This window comes from Ambystoma mexicanum, chromosome 6p (genome assembly GCF_040938575.1).
Source record: "Ambystoma mexicanum isolate Mex_15411 chromosome 6p, UKY_AmexF1_1, whole genome shotgun sequence".
Taxonomy (NCBI): Eukaryota; Metazoa; Chordata; class Amphibia; order Caudata; family Ambystomatidae; genus Ambystoma; species Ambystoma mexicanum.
Genome location: NC_090935.1, coordinates 881,953,531 through 881,969,348, shown reverse-complemented (window position 1 = coordinate 881,969,348; position 15,818 = coordinate 881,953,531). Strand labels below are relative to the sequence as shown.

General features: G+C 45.9%; 1 protein-coding gene across 1 annotated transcript in view; it reads right to left on the bottom strand.

Annotated features, from left to right (window-relative positions):
• Positions 1 to 15,818, bottom strand: part of CAMK4 (calcium/calmodulin dependent protein kinase IV) — a 1,546,801-nt gene that overhangs the window by 450,892 nt on the left and 1,080,091 nt on the right. The gene's annotated exons all lie outside the window — the stretch shown is intronic.

The window sequence follows — 15,818 nt, the reverse complement described above, 5'->3', positions numbered from 1 at the left end:
ACCTGCAGACTTTTGATTCGACCGCAAACATTCTTTTAATTTATTGTGCACTCCAATGTGTTCAAACTTGAAAAGTAAAGACTTTAATGGGGATGTTTGAATCCTAGATTCCACTTTCAATTCCTCATATAAGTTTACAAGGACACACACAACTTCATTAATCTTGTGTAACAGACTGTCATGATCATGACCAGATTCCTCTGATAGTTTGTTATCAACCTGCCTAAGTATAGCAGACAGTCTCCTGGGAGGGACAGGTGGCAGAGTAGATGCATGTGGAGAAATTGTAGGGTCCGAACCATGTAGGTTGACCTCCACAGGATCTGAAGAGATTTCATAAGATCCTTCCTCATTTCCTGTTTGCTCCTCATTAATGAAGTCAGGGACACTTAACAACGCTTTGTTCGAAATAATAGGGCTTTGTCCACTAACCAGGTTTTGCTCCAAGGCCATAGCCTCCTCACTCACCTTACCTGAAGGTGTGATTTGTGTTAGTTGTAATTGCGTAGCCACAGGATTAAAAAAGGAGGTAATTTCTTATTTGCTTTAGAATTTTTCTCACAGACTTTAGTATTTAATGTTGTCCCTGGACGCAGACTTCCCAAAGTTCCTGAAGAGCCCTCTCTGGGTTATAATGACGACTCTGGCAAGGAGGGGGCACAATGCTTACTAATGAAAGCTCTGACCTCATCAAAAGCCAGCCTGGACAAACCACTCAGTCCTGATTCTGCACAGTTGATCTTCTATAGCACCTCTGACGCCAAACTGCCAAATTGCTGTCACATACAACACACACACTGCACGCGCACCGCGTTATTGGTGTATATTTCAGTTTTCTTGGACTCAGTCGCTCCTCCTCTAGTGTAGACATGGAAAACAGACTCCGGCAATCCAGATAGCAACTTGGTGTTTCCTGACAAACTGCTCTTACACATGACACACACCACCTCTACGAAATGCTAGACTTCACTGCATCCCACCCTGCACTCTTCGTGGACAAACACAACCCTTACCCCGCACAACTTCTCCCAGAAACTAAATATTATATACGCACAATAAGCATATCTGGGTTCACTGGCATTTACTGTGAGATCAATATGCACGAGTGTGACAGCAACATGTGTGTGAATGGTGGAATCTGCAAGGTGCATCTGCATTATGAAGAGCTTCATCTGCACTTGCCTTGCTAGGTAAGTGAGTGACAGTGGAGCACCACATTGACATTGTGAAACAGCTTCATCTGATCTGCCCTGCTAGGTAAGCAACAGTGTAGCACCACATTGACAATGTGAACAGCTTCCTCTGCATCCTCAATGATAGGTAACTCAGCAACAGTCGAGCACCACATGGATATTGTGAACAGATTCATCTGTACCTGCCCTGCTAGGTAAGTCAGCAACAGTACAGTACCACATGAAATATTGTGAACAGGTTCATCTGCACCTACCCTACTAGGTAAGCCAGCAACAGTGGGGCACCACATTGACATTGAGAAACAGCTTCATCTACATATGCCCTGCTAGGTAAGTCAGCAACAGTCCAGCACCGCATGGATATTGTAAACAGCTTCATCTACACCTTCCTTTCTAGGTAAGTCAGCGACAGTGGAGCGCCACATGGATATTGTGAACAGCTTCATCTGCACTGCCCTTCTAGGTAAGCACCACGTGTTCCTCGCTTGTAGCTAATGTGATGGCCTTTGAGCCTGAAAAACTACGTTCTTATTCAGTGTTAGCCATTTGACAAAACTATTGTATTATTTTGAGCAAATGAAATTATAAATGTGTGAGGTAATATACATATGTAAAAATAACCACTGCACAGTTTCACGTAGTGCTGACCAAATTACACGCCTCTCACACCTCCCTTTGACACTACATGCTGCTTTCCCTGCTACTGGCCTAAAATGTATTTAAAGTTGGTCACTACTGGTCTAGTTAAGTATTTATGGTGACTAGTTGCTGCTGGCGAGCCTACCAGTACCAGCCCCTCCACCCTCATATATACTACCCACCCTAATCAAGCTGATATCTTTTCTCACCCTCCTCCTTAGCAATCAATCACTACCTTCCCTGCAGGGGTTCCAGTCCCTCCCCTGTATGGCATCCCTGCCTATCCCACTCCCCTACTAGCAGACCCTACCAAGCTCTCTTTGCCCTCTTTTGTAAAGACCACGTAACTACTCATTACCATACTAAACTCACCTACTACCCTTGTCCACCTATCAGATCACCCACCAAACCTCCCCTAGGGCTCTGCAAGGGGCAGCCACCCTGTAACCATAGCTGTGTCATCAATACCATTGAACTTTGGTGGTAACCAACCAAACTCCTATCCACAGCAAAATCACCCCAATGGATGGCACTCCTAAAACATATGACCATTCCAGGAGCCCATGCACACCCTTCCAGCTAGGAGTATTAGACAAATAAACACTTCCGAGTAGGAGGTCACGAATCAGAAAGGGGATTGAATGAACTCTACCAGGAACTTCCATCAAACTGCCCTACTCATCACACTGGAATTCACTGATCACCAAAAGCCAAAATGACACCAAATCGCTTCACTCCATCTATGTATACCCCTAGTGTGTCTACCCCCTCTTTTCCCCAACTAAACAGCTCTGTTCTAAAACCTCCTATCACCTTACACCACAGACACAAACCCCCAACACAAGACTGCAGCAGGACAATCAGTTACCATATGAACATTAAGCAAGCTTCGACTAAGCTCTTCCCTTTAGTCCTGTCACACACCGCATCAGTGGCTGACCCAGATCCAACGCGCTTTAAGCTATAAGAGAGCTTGCGCTCTCCCGTGCAGGTTACATATTCCTGAGGGCCACCTTGATACAATGTACTTCTCCTACTCCTTTGCAGTGTCCCCACAGCTCCTTTCTCCTTGCTTTCCTTCTCTTTCCCTTTTCCTTATGTTGTTGATTGCTTAGAATTATATAGCGTTCTAGATTTGTTATGATGTAAATGCCAGATGATGGAATGTACAGTTGAGTCAGTTGGTTGAGATGAGTTGTTGGAGTTGGCTGCAGCCACACATGATACTACATCAACTTAAATATATGACTGTACCGTCAGTGCTATGCCTGTAACTTCCAGTTATTTCACACCTCTTAACCTTTAGAAGCAGATTGACACTTGAATTTGAGCCCTTCCGCCCTGCACCCGTCAACCCCACAGGTTTTACACCTGCTGCTCACGCTTTCTCACTAACAACCTCCCCCACTTTTCCTTACAGATTCAGCGAGATCAACACAACTGGCAAAAGGAAATGACATCACAAAAGACGTCTTTTTTCTGCTTGTACATGGAAGGTTGATAAAATGTTGTTGAGCTCCCTTTATCCAGCATGGTTGAGAAACAGACACTTGGCGGATCCATGGAAACATTGTTTACATAGTGTGAAAGAGAGGTAACTGTTGGATAGAGAGACTATGGGTGTTTGATGAATGAATGGATGAATTCATTGTTTTGAATGCATTTGAGAAACTTCTGTATGTTGATGGTATGGTCTGATTTACTATGTCCTACTATTGCAGACAGCTGCTTCATAGCACTGCAGAAGGGGACAGAGCGAGGAGAAGAGGGGAGCAGGTACAAGAATGACAAGTGAGGGGATGAAAAGGTGTACATTACTTGTTTACAGTGCCCTGATGCATTGCAGGTTATCCAAGTGCAAACAGGCTTTCACAGGGTAACAAGCACTCCAACAGAAGTAGTATCCATGAAAGCAGAGCATCTTAATTTACGTTCAGTAAGTTCAGGTGTCTCAAAGAAATGGCATGGATCACGGTCGGACTGGGGCATACAATTGTCTTGGGCACCAATGAAAAAGTTTCCCACAGTTGCCAATGGCAATTCATTCCTTTTGTGAAAGACTAATTGAATTGTACCCAAATGGGAGTTGTTTGATAAAATATGATGCAAATTGTGCATTTTAAAGATATTTATTCAGCAACACTGGTCCAAGCTACTAGCCACATGGTGAAGTGACTTATCAAACTGGCCCACATGGGCCAACAAAGTGGTCCACTCTAACCGAAAAAACTGGCCCACACCAGCATTTTGCACTTTTGGTTCGGGCATTGCCCTATTGCCCTAAAGGCCAGTCCGAGCCTCTGTTGCCCTATAGGCCAGTCCGAGCTTGCATGGAGTCGTATGAAGTAATCACCTCAGTTAAAGGCATTCAGGAGCTAAAGTGCAGCGACCATCCCAGCCAGACCAATGTATTCCATAAGCAAGGCGAGCCTCAGGTTTTTCCAACACTGAAGCCGGTTGTCAGAGATAGAACGTTCCACAGGAAAGCCAATAGTGTGCGCTTTCACAGTTGTGTATCACATTTGACATATATAGACATGAATGTATGTTCTCCCATAACGGAGGGGCTGAGTTCAAAGAACGTGCGCGATGAAGCCTGGGTTACCACATCATTATTATGACATGAGGCACTGGGGGCCTGTGGTGACATTCCTTTGATCTTCGCACCATCTGCCGTTTCATCAATGAGGTTAAAACTCACCTTCAAAGCCCAATTGCCCAGGGCCATAAAAGATGTCCAACAGAACAGTGCACCCTAACAATACGTCAACAACACGGCCACACAGCGTGCCCTTAGCACTCAGAGTACATCCATGCATCCTGCACGGAGCCTTGTGTAGGAGGGCATGTCATGCTTCATGAATATCACGTGCAGCGTGATGAGAAGATGGGTTATAGTCTGCAAGGTGATATTCAAAAACAGCGCGCCTATCTTTTAGCTGTGTAATGTCAATTTAGAGTAATTAGTACATTCATTTGAGCAGAGTCGCTGCAACTGTCCCAAATCAAGGCTGTTAACCACCTGACAGCCCAGTAATTTAAATTTTTAAATTATGAGGAACATGTACGGTGTGTGGTCCTGAGTCATTAGATATCCAGTCATCCCACAAAAATTATTTCAGAAATGTTTATATTGATTGTAATGTGTTTCCATCTCTAACAACAACTAACAGACAATTTGCATAGTTTTGATTTAAATAATCCACAGCTAACCAATCTGTTAACAACTCAAACAATTCATGTTATCAATTGGAATGATGTTATTAAAAAAAAAAACAGACCGCTAGCAAACACAAACCAATTGGTGCACGTGCATGTGTTTCACACTGCTGGGGTTTGTCAGGGCCAGTCACTGGTTTTATATATACAAAAAGGAATGAACTGATCTGTACATAAATAATAGCTGATTATTCGATACTTCAACTGATATTTCAAGTAACATGAATAACATTCATATTAAGTTGTGGGTCTATCAATTTCAACTTGGGCTATTCCATTCCCAAAAACCTGTTTTATTCATGAAGTGGTTATTAAATATTAAAATCAATATACATATTTCTGAAATCTTTTTTGTAGAATTACTTGATATTTAAAGACTCAGTGCAACGCTTTCTCATAAAACGAGAATATTGCACTGTACTAAGGCCCAGCTCCAGTTTACCAGCCTCACCCAGGCAAAGACGGCATCTATATTCATGTAAATATGCTAGTCAGGAAGGAAGAGCCAATAGCGTTAAGGCCATATGCCCATTACAGGATGAGAAACATGTGAGCAGCATTCATGCCTTACCATTTACTGCCAAGACACTGTACACGCTATTGTACACATTTCACACATAATAGCAGACCTCAAACCCTATAACTAAGCAAGGCCTCCAGTTGCAAAATGTAGAAATGTCACAAGCAGATCCAGGCTTCTTCCAGCATCTCAACACTATTGTGGACCCAATGTGCTTATGATACTTGATGTGTACAGTCGTTTGAGACACTGGCCACAACTTCACCAAAAGGATTCTTGTTGCCATTCAAATGGGATGGGGGCACCTGCACCTTCATGTGCTGGCCAGGCCACAGGCATGAGATGTAGTCATCCTTTCACGCACATTGGTATTCAGATGTCCAACACCCTCCTTGGCAATGGTGGCCAAGGGGCGAACTTCTACCTGGTGCACACCTGATAGATTGGGGGCTGGGGTTCGTGTGAGCATCGTCAACCGAGCAAAACACTCCAACTCCTCAATTAACTGGATGCCAGCACGTTAATCTGTATCACCATTGTCACTTTTTAATGGCTTTGTAAACCATAATTTTTTCATCCATTAATTTCATATTTATTTATTGTTTCAGTTTGGATCTGTCCACTGCTTTTGATGTACTCTGATATTATTCAGAGGGGAGAATAAGAGAGAGAGAAAGAAAGTGCGAGAGAGAAAGAGAGAGAGAGAGAGAGAGCGAGTGAGAGAAAGAGAGAGAGGGAGAATAACCGAGAGACTTTGTCTGCAAGACTGACTACAACAAAAGGAGAAAGACTAGGATGAAGGACTGAGATTACAGAATAGGAGGAAGACTAGGACTTTGGCTAGGAGTGAGGAGATTGACTGAGGCCAAGGTGGAGGCATAGAATGAAGAAGTACTATGACAACCAGAAGGTCTAGAAAGAAGGAGTAGGACTAGGACAAATGCCTAGGACTTATATGAAGGACAATGATATAAGTAAAGTAAAGAACACGAATGACAGTGAAGTACTAGGGCAAAGGGGAAGGACTCAAATGGAAGACTAAGACTAGGACAAAGGAGAGGTGGTAGGACAGGGATGAATTAGAGGGTGAAGGACTGGATGAAGGAGAAAGACTGCTAAAAAGGAGAGGGACTGGGTCAATGGCGAATGACTGGGACGAAGGAGAAGGACTGAGAAGAAGGTGAGGGAATGGGGCAAAGGGGAAATATAAGACATGAAATGAAATGAAATGAAAATTAAATAAAATAATATTTTATTTATATCTCGCTCGTACACAAGTGTTTCAGAGCGCAACCAGGTAAAGGGATGGGAACGACGAAGAACAAAAAATAAAATAAAACAGCGATCTTACTAGGCCCAGTGACATCTAAGAAAGCGCAAGTGCATGGAAAAGTTCAGAGGAAAAGGGGAAAGTGCATGTAAAGGGGGGAGTTAAAAGTGCATAGCAGAGGAGAGAAAAACAGAATAAATATTTAAATAAATAAATAAATACATAAATAAATGTAGTGCAGCCAGCAAGTGGCAGGTGAGAATTGGAAATACAGATACAGAACCCTAGTGCAGAGGGTGGCCTGGAGGCAGTGCAGGAAGGGTGGCAGGGTGAGCAGGTACTTGGGGCTGAATGACAAAGGCTGGCCATGTGCACAATGCCAAGACAAGGAACAGATCAGCAGGGACAAGGGGGGTAAAGGCAAAGAGGAAGGTCTTGAGATGTTTCCGGAACCAGAGATGGTTTTCCTCAAGTTTCAGGGTTGCCGGGAGGCTGTTCCAAAGGGAGGCACCAGCAGAAGACAGAGATCTACCCCCAGCTCGTGTCTTTGCGAAACCAGTAACCCTGAGGAAGTTAGAAGTAGAGGAGTGAAATAGCTCGAGAGGGGAGGTATTTACGGAGGGATAGTTGAAGGTATTTTGGACCCAGGCCCCAGAAAGACTTGTGGACAATGCAGAGGGTTTTAAATTTAATCATTTCATCCACTGGGAGCCAATTAAGGGATTTCAGGGCTAGAGAGGTACAATCCCAGCGCTTGAGGCCAAGGACAAGTCTCGCAATCCTGTTCTGGATTAGTTGTAAAGGGCAGAGAGTGGAGCTAGAAAGATTTAGGTAGCGGCTGTTACAGTAATCCAGTCTGGAGGGAACCAGATCTTGGGAGACAGTGAGCTTTGAGGGAAGGAGAGGAAAAGTAGAGTACCTTTAAGGAGGTGCAATAGGAAGTTTGACTTTTTGGAGACATCTGAGATGTGTGCGAAGAAGGGGAGTGTAGACTCAAAGATAACCCTGAGGTTCTTGCACTCACTGGTGGGGTAGGAGCACCAAGGGAGGCCAGCCAGAGAGTGAGAGGAAAGGATGGAGATGGTGTACCAATAAGGAGGATCTCAGTCTTGTTGGCATTTAGACAGAGATCATTGGCGGCACACCAATTTTGAATGGCGCTCAGACAATCAGAGATGAAGGAAGGAGAGGAGGAGGCTGAAGGAAGCTTGAAAATGAGTTGGGTGTTGTCAGCATAGCACTGGAAAGTTGAGCAGAAAATGGAAATGCAGTAGGCGAGAGTTGCCAGGTGATGGTTGAAAAGCCAGGGCGAGAGGTTTGAACCCTGGGGGACACCACAAGTGGAGAGGGAGATAGAAGATAGAAAGGACCCAAGTTGTACCTGGGAGGGTCGATCAGAGAGAAGGAGGGTTAGCCAGGCCAGAGCCTGATCAGTGATGCCCAGGTTGTTACAGGGGCGATTGAGCAGGGTGGTCGGGTTGACTGTGTCGAACGCAGAGCAGAGATCAAGTAAGATGAGGAAAGAGGGAATGTTAGATTTGAGGTCTTCACAGATGTTCAGGAGAGCAGTTTCTGTGCTTCTGGCAGCTCTGAAGCCAGATTGGTGGTCCTGGAGAGAGCCCACAGAGTCGAATGAAGATTAAGTTGAGAGATGGCTAGCTTTTTTCAGGAGCTTACACAAAAAGGGAGTGATGGAGATTGGGTGGTAGTTTGCCTGACATGATGGATCAGCAGTGGATTTTTTGAGGAGAGGATGCAGAAGGGAGTGCTTAAGAGGGGAGGGGAAGAGCCAGAGGCAAAGGAGAGGTTGCAGAAATCGGCAAGGACCGGAGCAAGGGTGTCAATGTGGTCCTTAATGGTTTTAGAAGAACTGGGATGGACCTGTTTTGATGAGGTTTTCATAGATCAGACTTGTCTAGCAACCTCATTGGGGGAGAAAAGAGGAGGAGAAACGGGGTGGGGTAGCTGAGGGAGGGTCAGCAAAATGAGAAGGAAAGGGAGGAGGAGGGGGAGTGGAGGAGAGGGTGGACAGGATGCCCTGGGTTTTAGAGACAAAGTGGGAGGCAAGGGCATTGCAGAGAGCCTGGGAGGTAAGAGGAGGTTTGGAAACTGCAGCAGGCTTGACCAGCTCTTTGCAGATTTTGAAGAGTTCGGCCGAAATTGTTAGATGCCGCAGAGACGCAGGCTTGTATGTGCACTCTTCTTAGTGCGGACAGCAAGTCAGTGTTGCCTTTGGAGCAGTCCGCATGCCAGTTTGTCAGAGGATGAGCAAGAAGCCCTCAATATCCTCTCCGCCGCCCTAAACTCCTGTTTAAGTGTAGCTAGGTCAGAGTCCTACCAAGAATTGAAGAATTGCACTTGGATTTGACTTCAAACAGATCCTCATGACAGGGTCAAGAGTATCAAGAGTAGCAGAAATAGAGGAGTAGAGAAGAGAGAGGGCCGTATTAGGGTGTAAGTCAGCCTGGGGTGGAGAAGGGGGTATTAGCGAAGGCCTCAACTGACACACACCTCATGGGACGAATATCCAAGAAGGTGTGTGGCAATCTAGGAGTGTACTTGGCTTGGGGAGGAGGTGGAGAGATGAGAGAAGAGAAGGCAGTGATCCCAAGGGGCAAAAGAGAGGGAGAAGCAGGGTGACTGAGACAAAATAGAAGGGCTGCAATGGAGGAGAAGGAGAATAACTGGCCTTTGACAAAGATGAAAGACTTGTTTGAAGGAGAAGGATGGGGACCAGGAAAAGTACTGAGAAGAGGGATTGAGTGGAAGAAAAGAAAAGGGTCTGTGATGAAGGAGAATGAAATGGAGAAGGACCCAGACAAAGTAGAAGGATGAGGAGACAGACTGGGCTGAAGGTGAAGAAGGAATGGGACAAAGCAAAAGAAGGAGGAGCACTGGGATGAAGGAGAAGGAAAAAGACTGGTAAGAAGGAGAATGACTGGGGAGACAGAGAAGGACTGTGTAGAATGAGTAGTTCATGGGAGAAGAAGAAGGATTGGGGCAAAGAAAAAGAGAAGAAGAAGAGGCAGAATGACTGTGACGAAGAAGAAGAATGAATGCGACAAAAGAGAAGAATGACTGAGATGCAGGAGGAGAAGTGGGGTGAAGGAAAAGGACAAATAGAAAAGAGAAGGACAGGGACAAAGTAAAAGAAAAAGGACTCAGACAATGGAGACTGAATGCAATAAAGTAGTACAGCGAGGAAATAGAAGAAGGAGAAATACTAGAAGAGAAGATTTGGATAAAGAAGAAGAAGCACTGAGATGAAGGAAACTGACTGAAATGAAGGGAAAGGAGTTGGACGAAGAAGAAGGAGAAGCAGGAAGACTGGGGCAAAGTTGAGGACTGAGAAGAAGAAGAAGAAGACGAAGAAGAAGAAGAAGAAGAAGAAGAAGAAGAAGAAGAAGAAGAAGAAGAAGAAGAAGAAGAAGAAGAAGAAGAAGAAGAAAAAACACAGGTACAAATAAAGATGACTGTAATGAAGCGGAAGGAGGACAGGGGATAAAGAAAAGAACTGGGACAAAGTAGTAGGGCTGGGGTGAAGTAGAAGGGCTAGGAACAAGGATACAGACTAGGATGGAAGCACATCAGAGGAACTGTGATAAAGGAGAAGGATTGGGGCAAATCAGTAGGACAGGGATGTGACGAATAGGAAGGAAAAGCAGTAGAAGAACTGAGATGAAGGAGAGGAAAAGGAGGGAGGACAGAGGAGGACCATGACGTCTAACCAGAATTAAAGGGAATGACTAACGTGCAGGTGAAGGATAAGGATGAAGGTGAAGGTCCTGGCCAAAGGAGAAGGACTAGGTCTCAGACAAAGGTGAGGGAGAAGGATTGAGGTGAAGAAGATGCCAAGGACTGGGATGAAGGAGAAGGATAAAGGGAAGGAGAAAAACAGCAGAGAAGGAGAAAGGGTCAATGGATAAGCAGATGGACTGCAGTAAAGGAGAAGGACTGGGATATAGAAGATGACAGAGGACTTGGGTGAAAGAAAAGGACTGGGACAGAAGAGAAGGGCTGGAATGATGGGGGGTGTTGGGACAAAGGAGAAGGGCTAGATCAACGAAGGAGGACATGAACTGGGATGGAGGAGGAAACTGGTATGGAGGAGAAGGAGAAAGGGAAGGAGAAGCGGAAGGATGACAGAGAAGGAGATGGGGTCAATAGAGAAAGAGAAGTACTGTGATCAAGAAGATGGAATGGGGTAACGAAGAAGAGGAAGGACTTGGGTGAAAGAAATGGGACAAAAGAAAAGGGCTGGGATTTAGCGGATGGATTTGAACACAGGAGAAGGTCTAGGCCAAAGAATAAGGAGAATAACTAAGCTGGAGGGGAAGGAGAAGGATTGGGGAGAAGGACTGAGATGAAGGAGAAGGAATTGCGATGAAGGAAAGGAAAAGCACTCGAACAAATGAAGTGGAGTAAGATGAATGAGAAAGATTGGAAAGAAAAATTAGAAGTAGGATAAGAAAAAAGGAGAAGGACGAGAATGAAGGCACATTTCTGGGATGAAGGAAAAGGAGAAGCAGAAGGTCCAGGGTGAAGCAGAGGGACTGGGGCAATTGAGAATGAGAGACAGAAGGAGTGTAATGAAGGAGAAATACTGGTATGAATGAGAAGGAGGAGAAGAATGATTGGAATGAAGGAGAATGAATTGGAGAAACACTGACAAAATAGAAGTAGAAGGAATAGGAGAATGGAGAACGGGTGAGACAAAGGAGAAGGACTGTGAAGAAGGAGCAGGAAAAATACAGTTACAAAGGAGAAAAAAGAAGTACTGGGATGAAGGAGAAGGGGTAGGATGAGGACAAAGGAGAACATGAAGAACTGGGACAATAAAGAAGCAGAAGGACTGGGATGAAGGAGAAGAACTTGGATACAGGAGAAAAACTGAGATGAAGGAGAAGGATTGAGATACAGGAGAAAGAGTATTGAAACAAAAGAGATTAAGAATACATGCTTGAAAGAGGAGAAAGAAGAACAGGTGCAAAGTAGAAGGAGAGCGACAGTGACACATGTAGAAGAAGAAAGAGTGGGCTAAAGTAGAAGGTCGGGTAAAAAGAAGAAGGTACTGGATGAAGGGGAAGATGACCTGGGACTTTAAAAAACGTTTTTCTTCCTCTAAATAAAATGCATTTAAAAAATAAAAATAATGTTCAAATCATGATTAATTGTAAGTGTAAGGATCCCAATTTTTCCACAGACTATCAGGTCGTTGTGAAAAAGAGAAATCATACTTTCTTTCAAAATAGGCACTTCATTTGCATGCTTCATGGTGATAGAAGGAGTGGACACAGAGTCAAAAAACATTGCACGTAGTGAGTCATTTCTGACATACATCTTCTTATTCTCAATTTCCATGCCAATTGTTTTGGCTTCACAGGGGCTGATTTTAGTGCCACCTAGAACCCACAATTAGAAAGTGTCTCCATCAAATCTGATGGAGAGACCCGTTGTGCTTCCACTAGCTTTTGCGTTTGGAGGATCAGAGAACGATTTGCAAATAATGAATAAATCAGCAGAAAAGCTGTCCCCATAATTATTGTTAATGTTGAGTAAGGAGCAACTCGCCCCGAGGCCTCAGTGCGCAGCACGACAGCAGGAGTCAAGTCCGAGAGAATCCAGAATTAGAGTGGAGACCTAATCATTAGAGTTAAAAAGAACATTTTGAAGGGTTTTTATCGGAGGGAAAACCTCATGAATCATATAAGGGGCCTTCCATGAGAAATATTGAGCCCCTTTTCAGTCAAAGAGGCGATCCCAGTGCAGGGGTCACGTGTGTAGAATTGTCAGCAACCTGGGTGGCGCTCTGTTATGGACAACCCCCAGCTTTCTGAGACCTTTTGAAGCCTGAAATAGATCTTTTTGTAGTTGTCAAGCCACGGGGCCATAGTTGTGTTGATCAGCATCACCCTATGACAAAACAATAGGCAAGACATTGCTTTATCATGGGAGGATCAAAGGAGGTAGCATGATACCAGCAGTGATGGTTGAAGTTGGAAAGGCAGAGTCGCTCCAAGAGCACACAGGCCGCTTCTAATGCACTACTCCATTGCTGCCCTTGAACGCGATCTGCCTACAGCATGGAGGATGCTGTCTGGACTGAGAGATTAGCAGGGGAATCTGCCTACAGCATGGAGGATGCTGCCTGGACTGAGAGAGCAGCAGGGGATCTGCCTACAGCATGGAGGATGCTGCCGGTACAGAGAGAGCAGCAGGGGATCTGCCTACAGCATGGAGGATGCTGCCGGGACAGAGAGAGCAGCAGGGGATCTGCCTACAGCATGGAGGATTCTGCCTGGACTGAGAGAGCAGCAGGGGATCTGCCTACAGCATGGAGGATGCTGCCGGGACTGGGATAGCAGCAGGGGATCTGCCTACAGCATGGAGGATGCTGCCGGGACTGAGAGAGCAGCAGGGGGATCTGCCTACAGCATGGAGGATGCTGCCGGGACTGGGAGAGCAGCAGGGGATCTGCCTACAGCATGGAGGATGCTGCTGGGACTGAGAGAGCAGCAGGGGATCTGCCTACAGCATGGAGGATGCTGCCTGGACTGAGAGAGCAGCAGGGGAATCTGCCTACAGCATGGAGGATGCTGCCTGGACTGAGAGAGCAGCAGGGGATCTGCCTACAGCATGGAGGATGCTGCCGGGACTGAGAGAGCAGCAGGGGATCTGCCTACAGCATGGAGGATGCTGCCGGGACTGAGAGAGCAGCAGGGGATCTGCCTACAGCATGGATGATGCTGCCTGGACTGAGAGAGCAGCAGGGGATCTGCCTACAGCATGGAGGATGCTGCCGGGACTGATAGAGCAGCAGACACCCACACTGGGTGGATTTACTACTCCATTGCTGCCCTTGAACGCGATCTGCCTACAGCATGGAGGATGCTGCCTGGACTAAGAGAGCAGCAGGGGATCTGCCTACAGCATGGAGGATGCTGCCAGGACTGATAGAGCAGCAGACACCCACACTGGGTGGATTTATTGCTCCATTGCTGCCCTTGAACGCGATCTGCCTACAGCATGGAGGATGCTGCCTGGACTAAGAGAGCAGCAGGGGATCTGCCTACAGCATGGAGGATGCTGCCGGGACTGATAGAGCAGCAGACACCCACACTGGGTGGATTTACTACTCCATTGCTGCCCTTGAACACGATCTGCCTACATCATGGAGGATGCTGCCTGGACTAAGAGAGTAGCAGGGGATCTGCCTACAGCATGGAGGATGCTGCCTGGACTAAGAGAGTAGCAGGGGATCTGCCTACAGCATGGAGGATGCTGCCGGGACTGATAGAGCAGCAGACACCCACACTGGGTGGATTTACTACTCCATTGCTGCCCTTGAACGCGATCTGCCTACAGCATGGAGGATGCTACCTGGGCTGAAAAAGCAACAGACACCCACACTGGGTGGATTTCACAGCCCTCCCAGAAGAGATCCCTTGAGCTGCCATTGCTGATCACATTTTGCGACTTATGCTAATCTCGATGTTTGTGTGTTAGACCAATAGTTAATGCTGGACTCCTCATGACCACTCAATAGCAACATCCAGTCAGGCTTTTACAAACCCTCCCTAGGGCAAATAATCTCAAATGAAATTCAATACTTGTACCTGATTTTCCTACATGGTCAATAGTGATATCCTGAAAACCTGACGCTTTCAGTTACAAAATGGGTTACAAAGCAAATCTCCCACTGCTCTTTGGCCCTGAAACACTTAGCCACTTCCCTCCCCTAACTACTCATATATAAACCGATGTACGGTCCAGGACTCCTACCGACTGACAGACCCATGCCCTGGGGCATTGCAATGTGGTCAGAATGGTTAGTTCTCGTACCCTTGCAATGGATGCGTGACCTCAGCGGCTGTGAATGTGTATTGTTTGGCTTCAGGTTAACCCTTTGTGCAGGGGTGTTGCTAGGTCTGGGGCTACACGAATGTCAGGACTGTGGGGACTTGGGCCTAACTAGTCTTTTGGTTGTAGACCTTGAGCTTCTATACAGGGCTACAACCAAAATACCCGGGGCTATAGCCCGCTTAGCCCACCACCCAAGCAACGCCTCTTCCTCTGAGCCTCCCCATTTCTAGGCCCAATCTGCGCCGTTCCTCTCCCCGTGTCTCCTCTTACCCTTTCAGACCTCTCCCCTAGGGCGTATTTTTGTGCGGAAAAAGGTACAAATCACAAATAAATACACATGCCATGGAACGTTGTGTCCATTACAATATTTCCCCATAGTGAGTATATGCGCATCTTATTTATTTAGATTTATAAAGCGTGAAGTGGCCCTGAGGCATTGTGGCGCTGTTACAGCACATTCTCTTAGATACAGTTTACATAAAATCAGACTAATCAGAAGGCATTACAGCGGTTCACAACAAAATGCAGTATGATTGTTCCATGGTTACAGGGGAACACCTTCAAGTACAGTCTAGTTGAAGAGCTTAGATTTCAGCGCCTTCCTGAACACAGTGAGAGAGGTTTCCTTTCTAAGTTTGAGCGGTAGTGAGTTCCAGGATTTTGGTGCTAACACCTCAAAGCTCGCACCGCCAGCTTTGGCCCTTTTGGAGGCAGGGACTGAAAGTTGGTGTGAGTATTGGGCAGGTTTTGGTCTGTGAGACAGCGCCTGATGAATTTGTTCTGCGAGGTAAGAGGGAGCAGACTGAGAGAGACATCTGTGTGTGATGGTGAGGGCCTTGAACAGGATGCGCTCTTTGACTGGGAGCCAGTGGGTGTCCCGTCTAGCCGGAGAGATATGCTCTCTCCTAGGAATACTTAGAGCAGCTCTGAGAGCATTATTTTGTGTGTTTTTCAATTTATTAAGGTTTTTGGACGAGGTGCCTAGGAGTAGGACATTACAGTAATCCAACTGTGCCATGATGAACCTCAATACAAATGTTGGTAACATCCTATGGTTATTATCCAACCCTTTCAACTGGTGCACATGATCATCCTGTGATCGGAGCATCTGGCG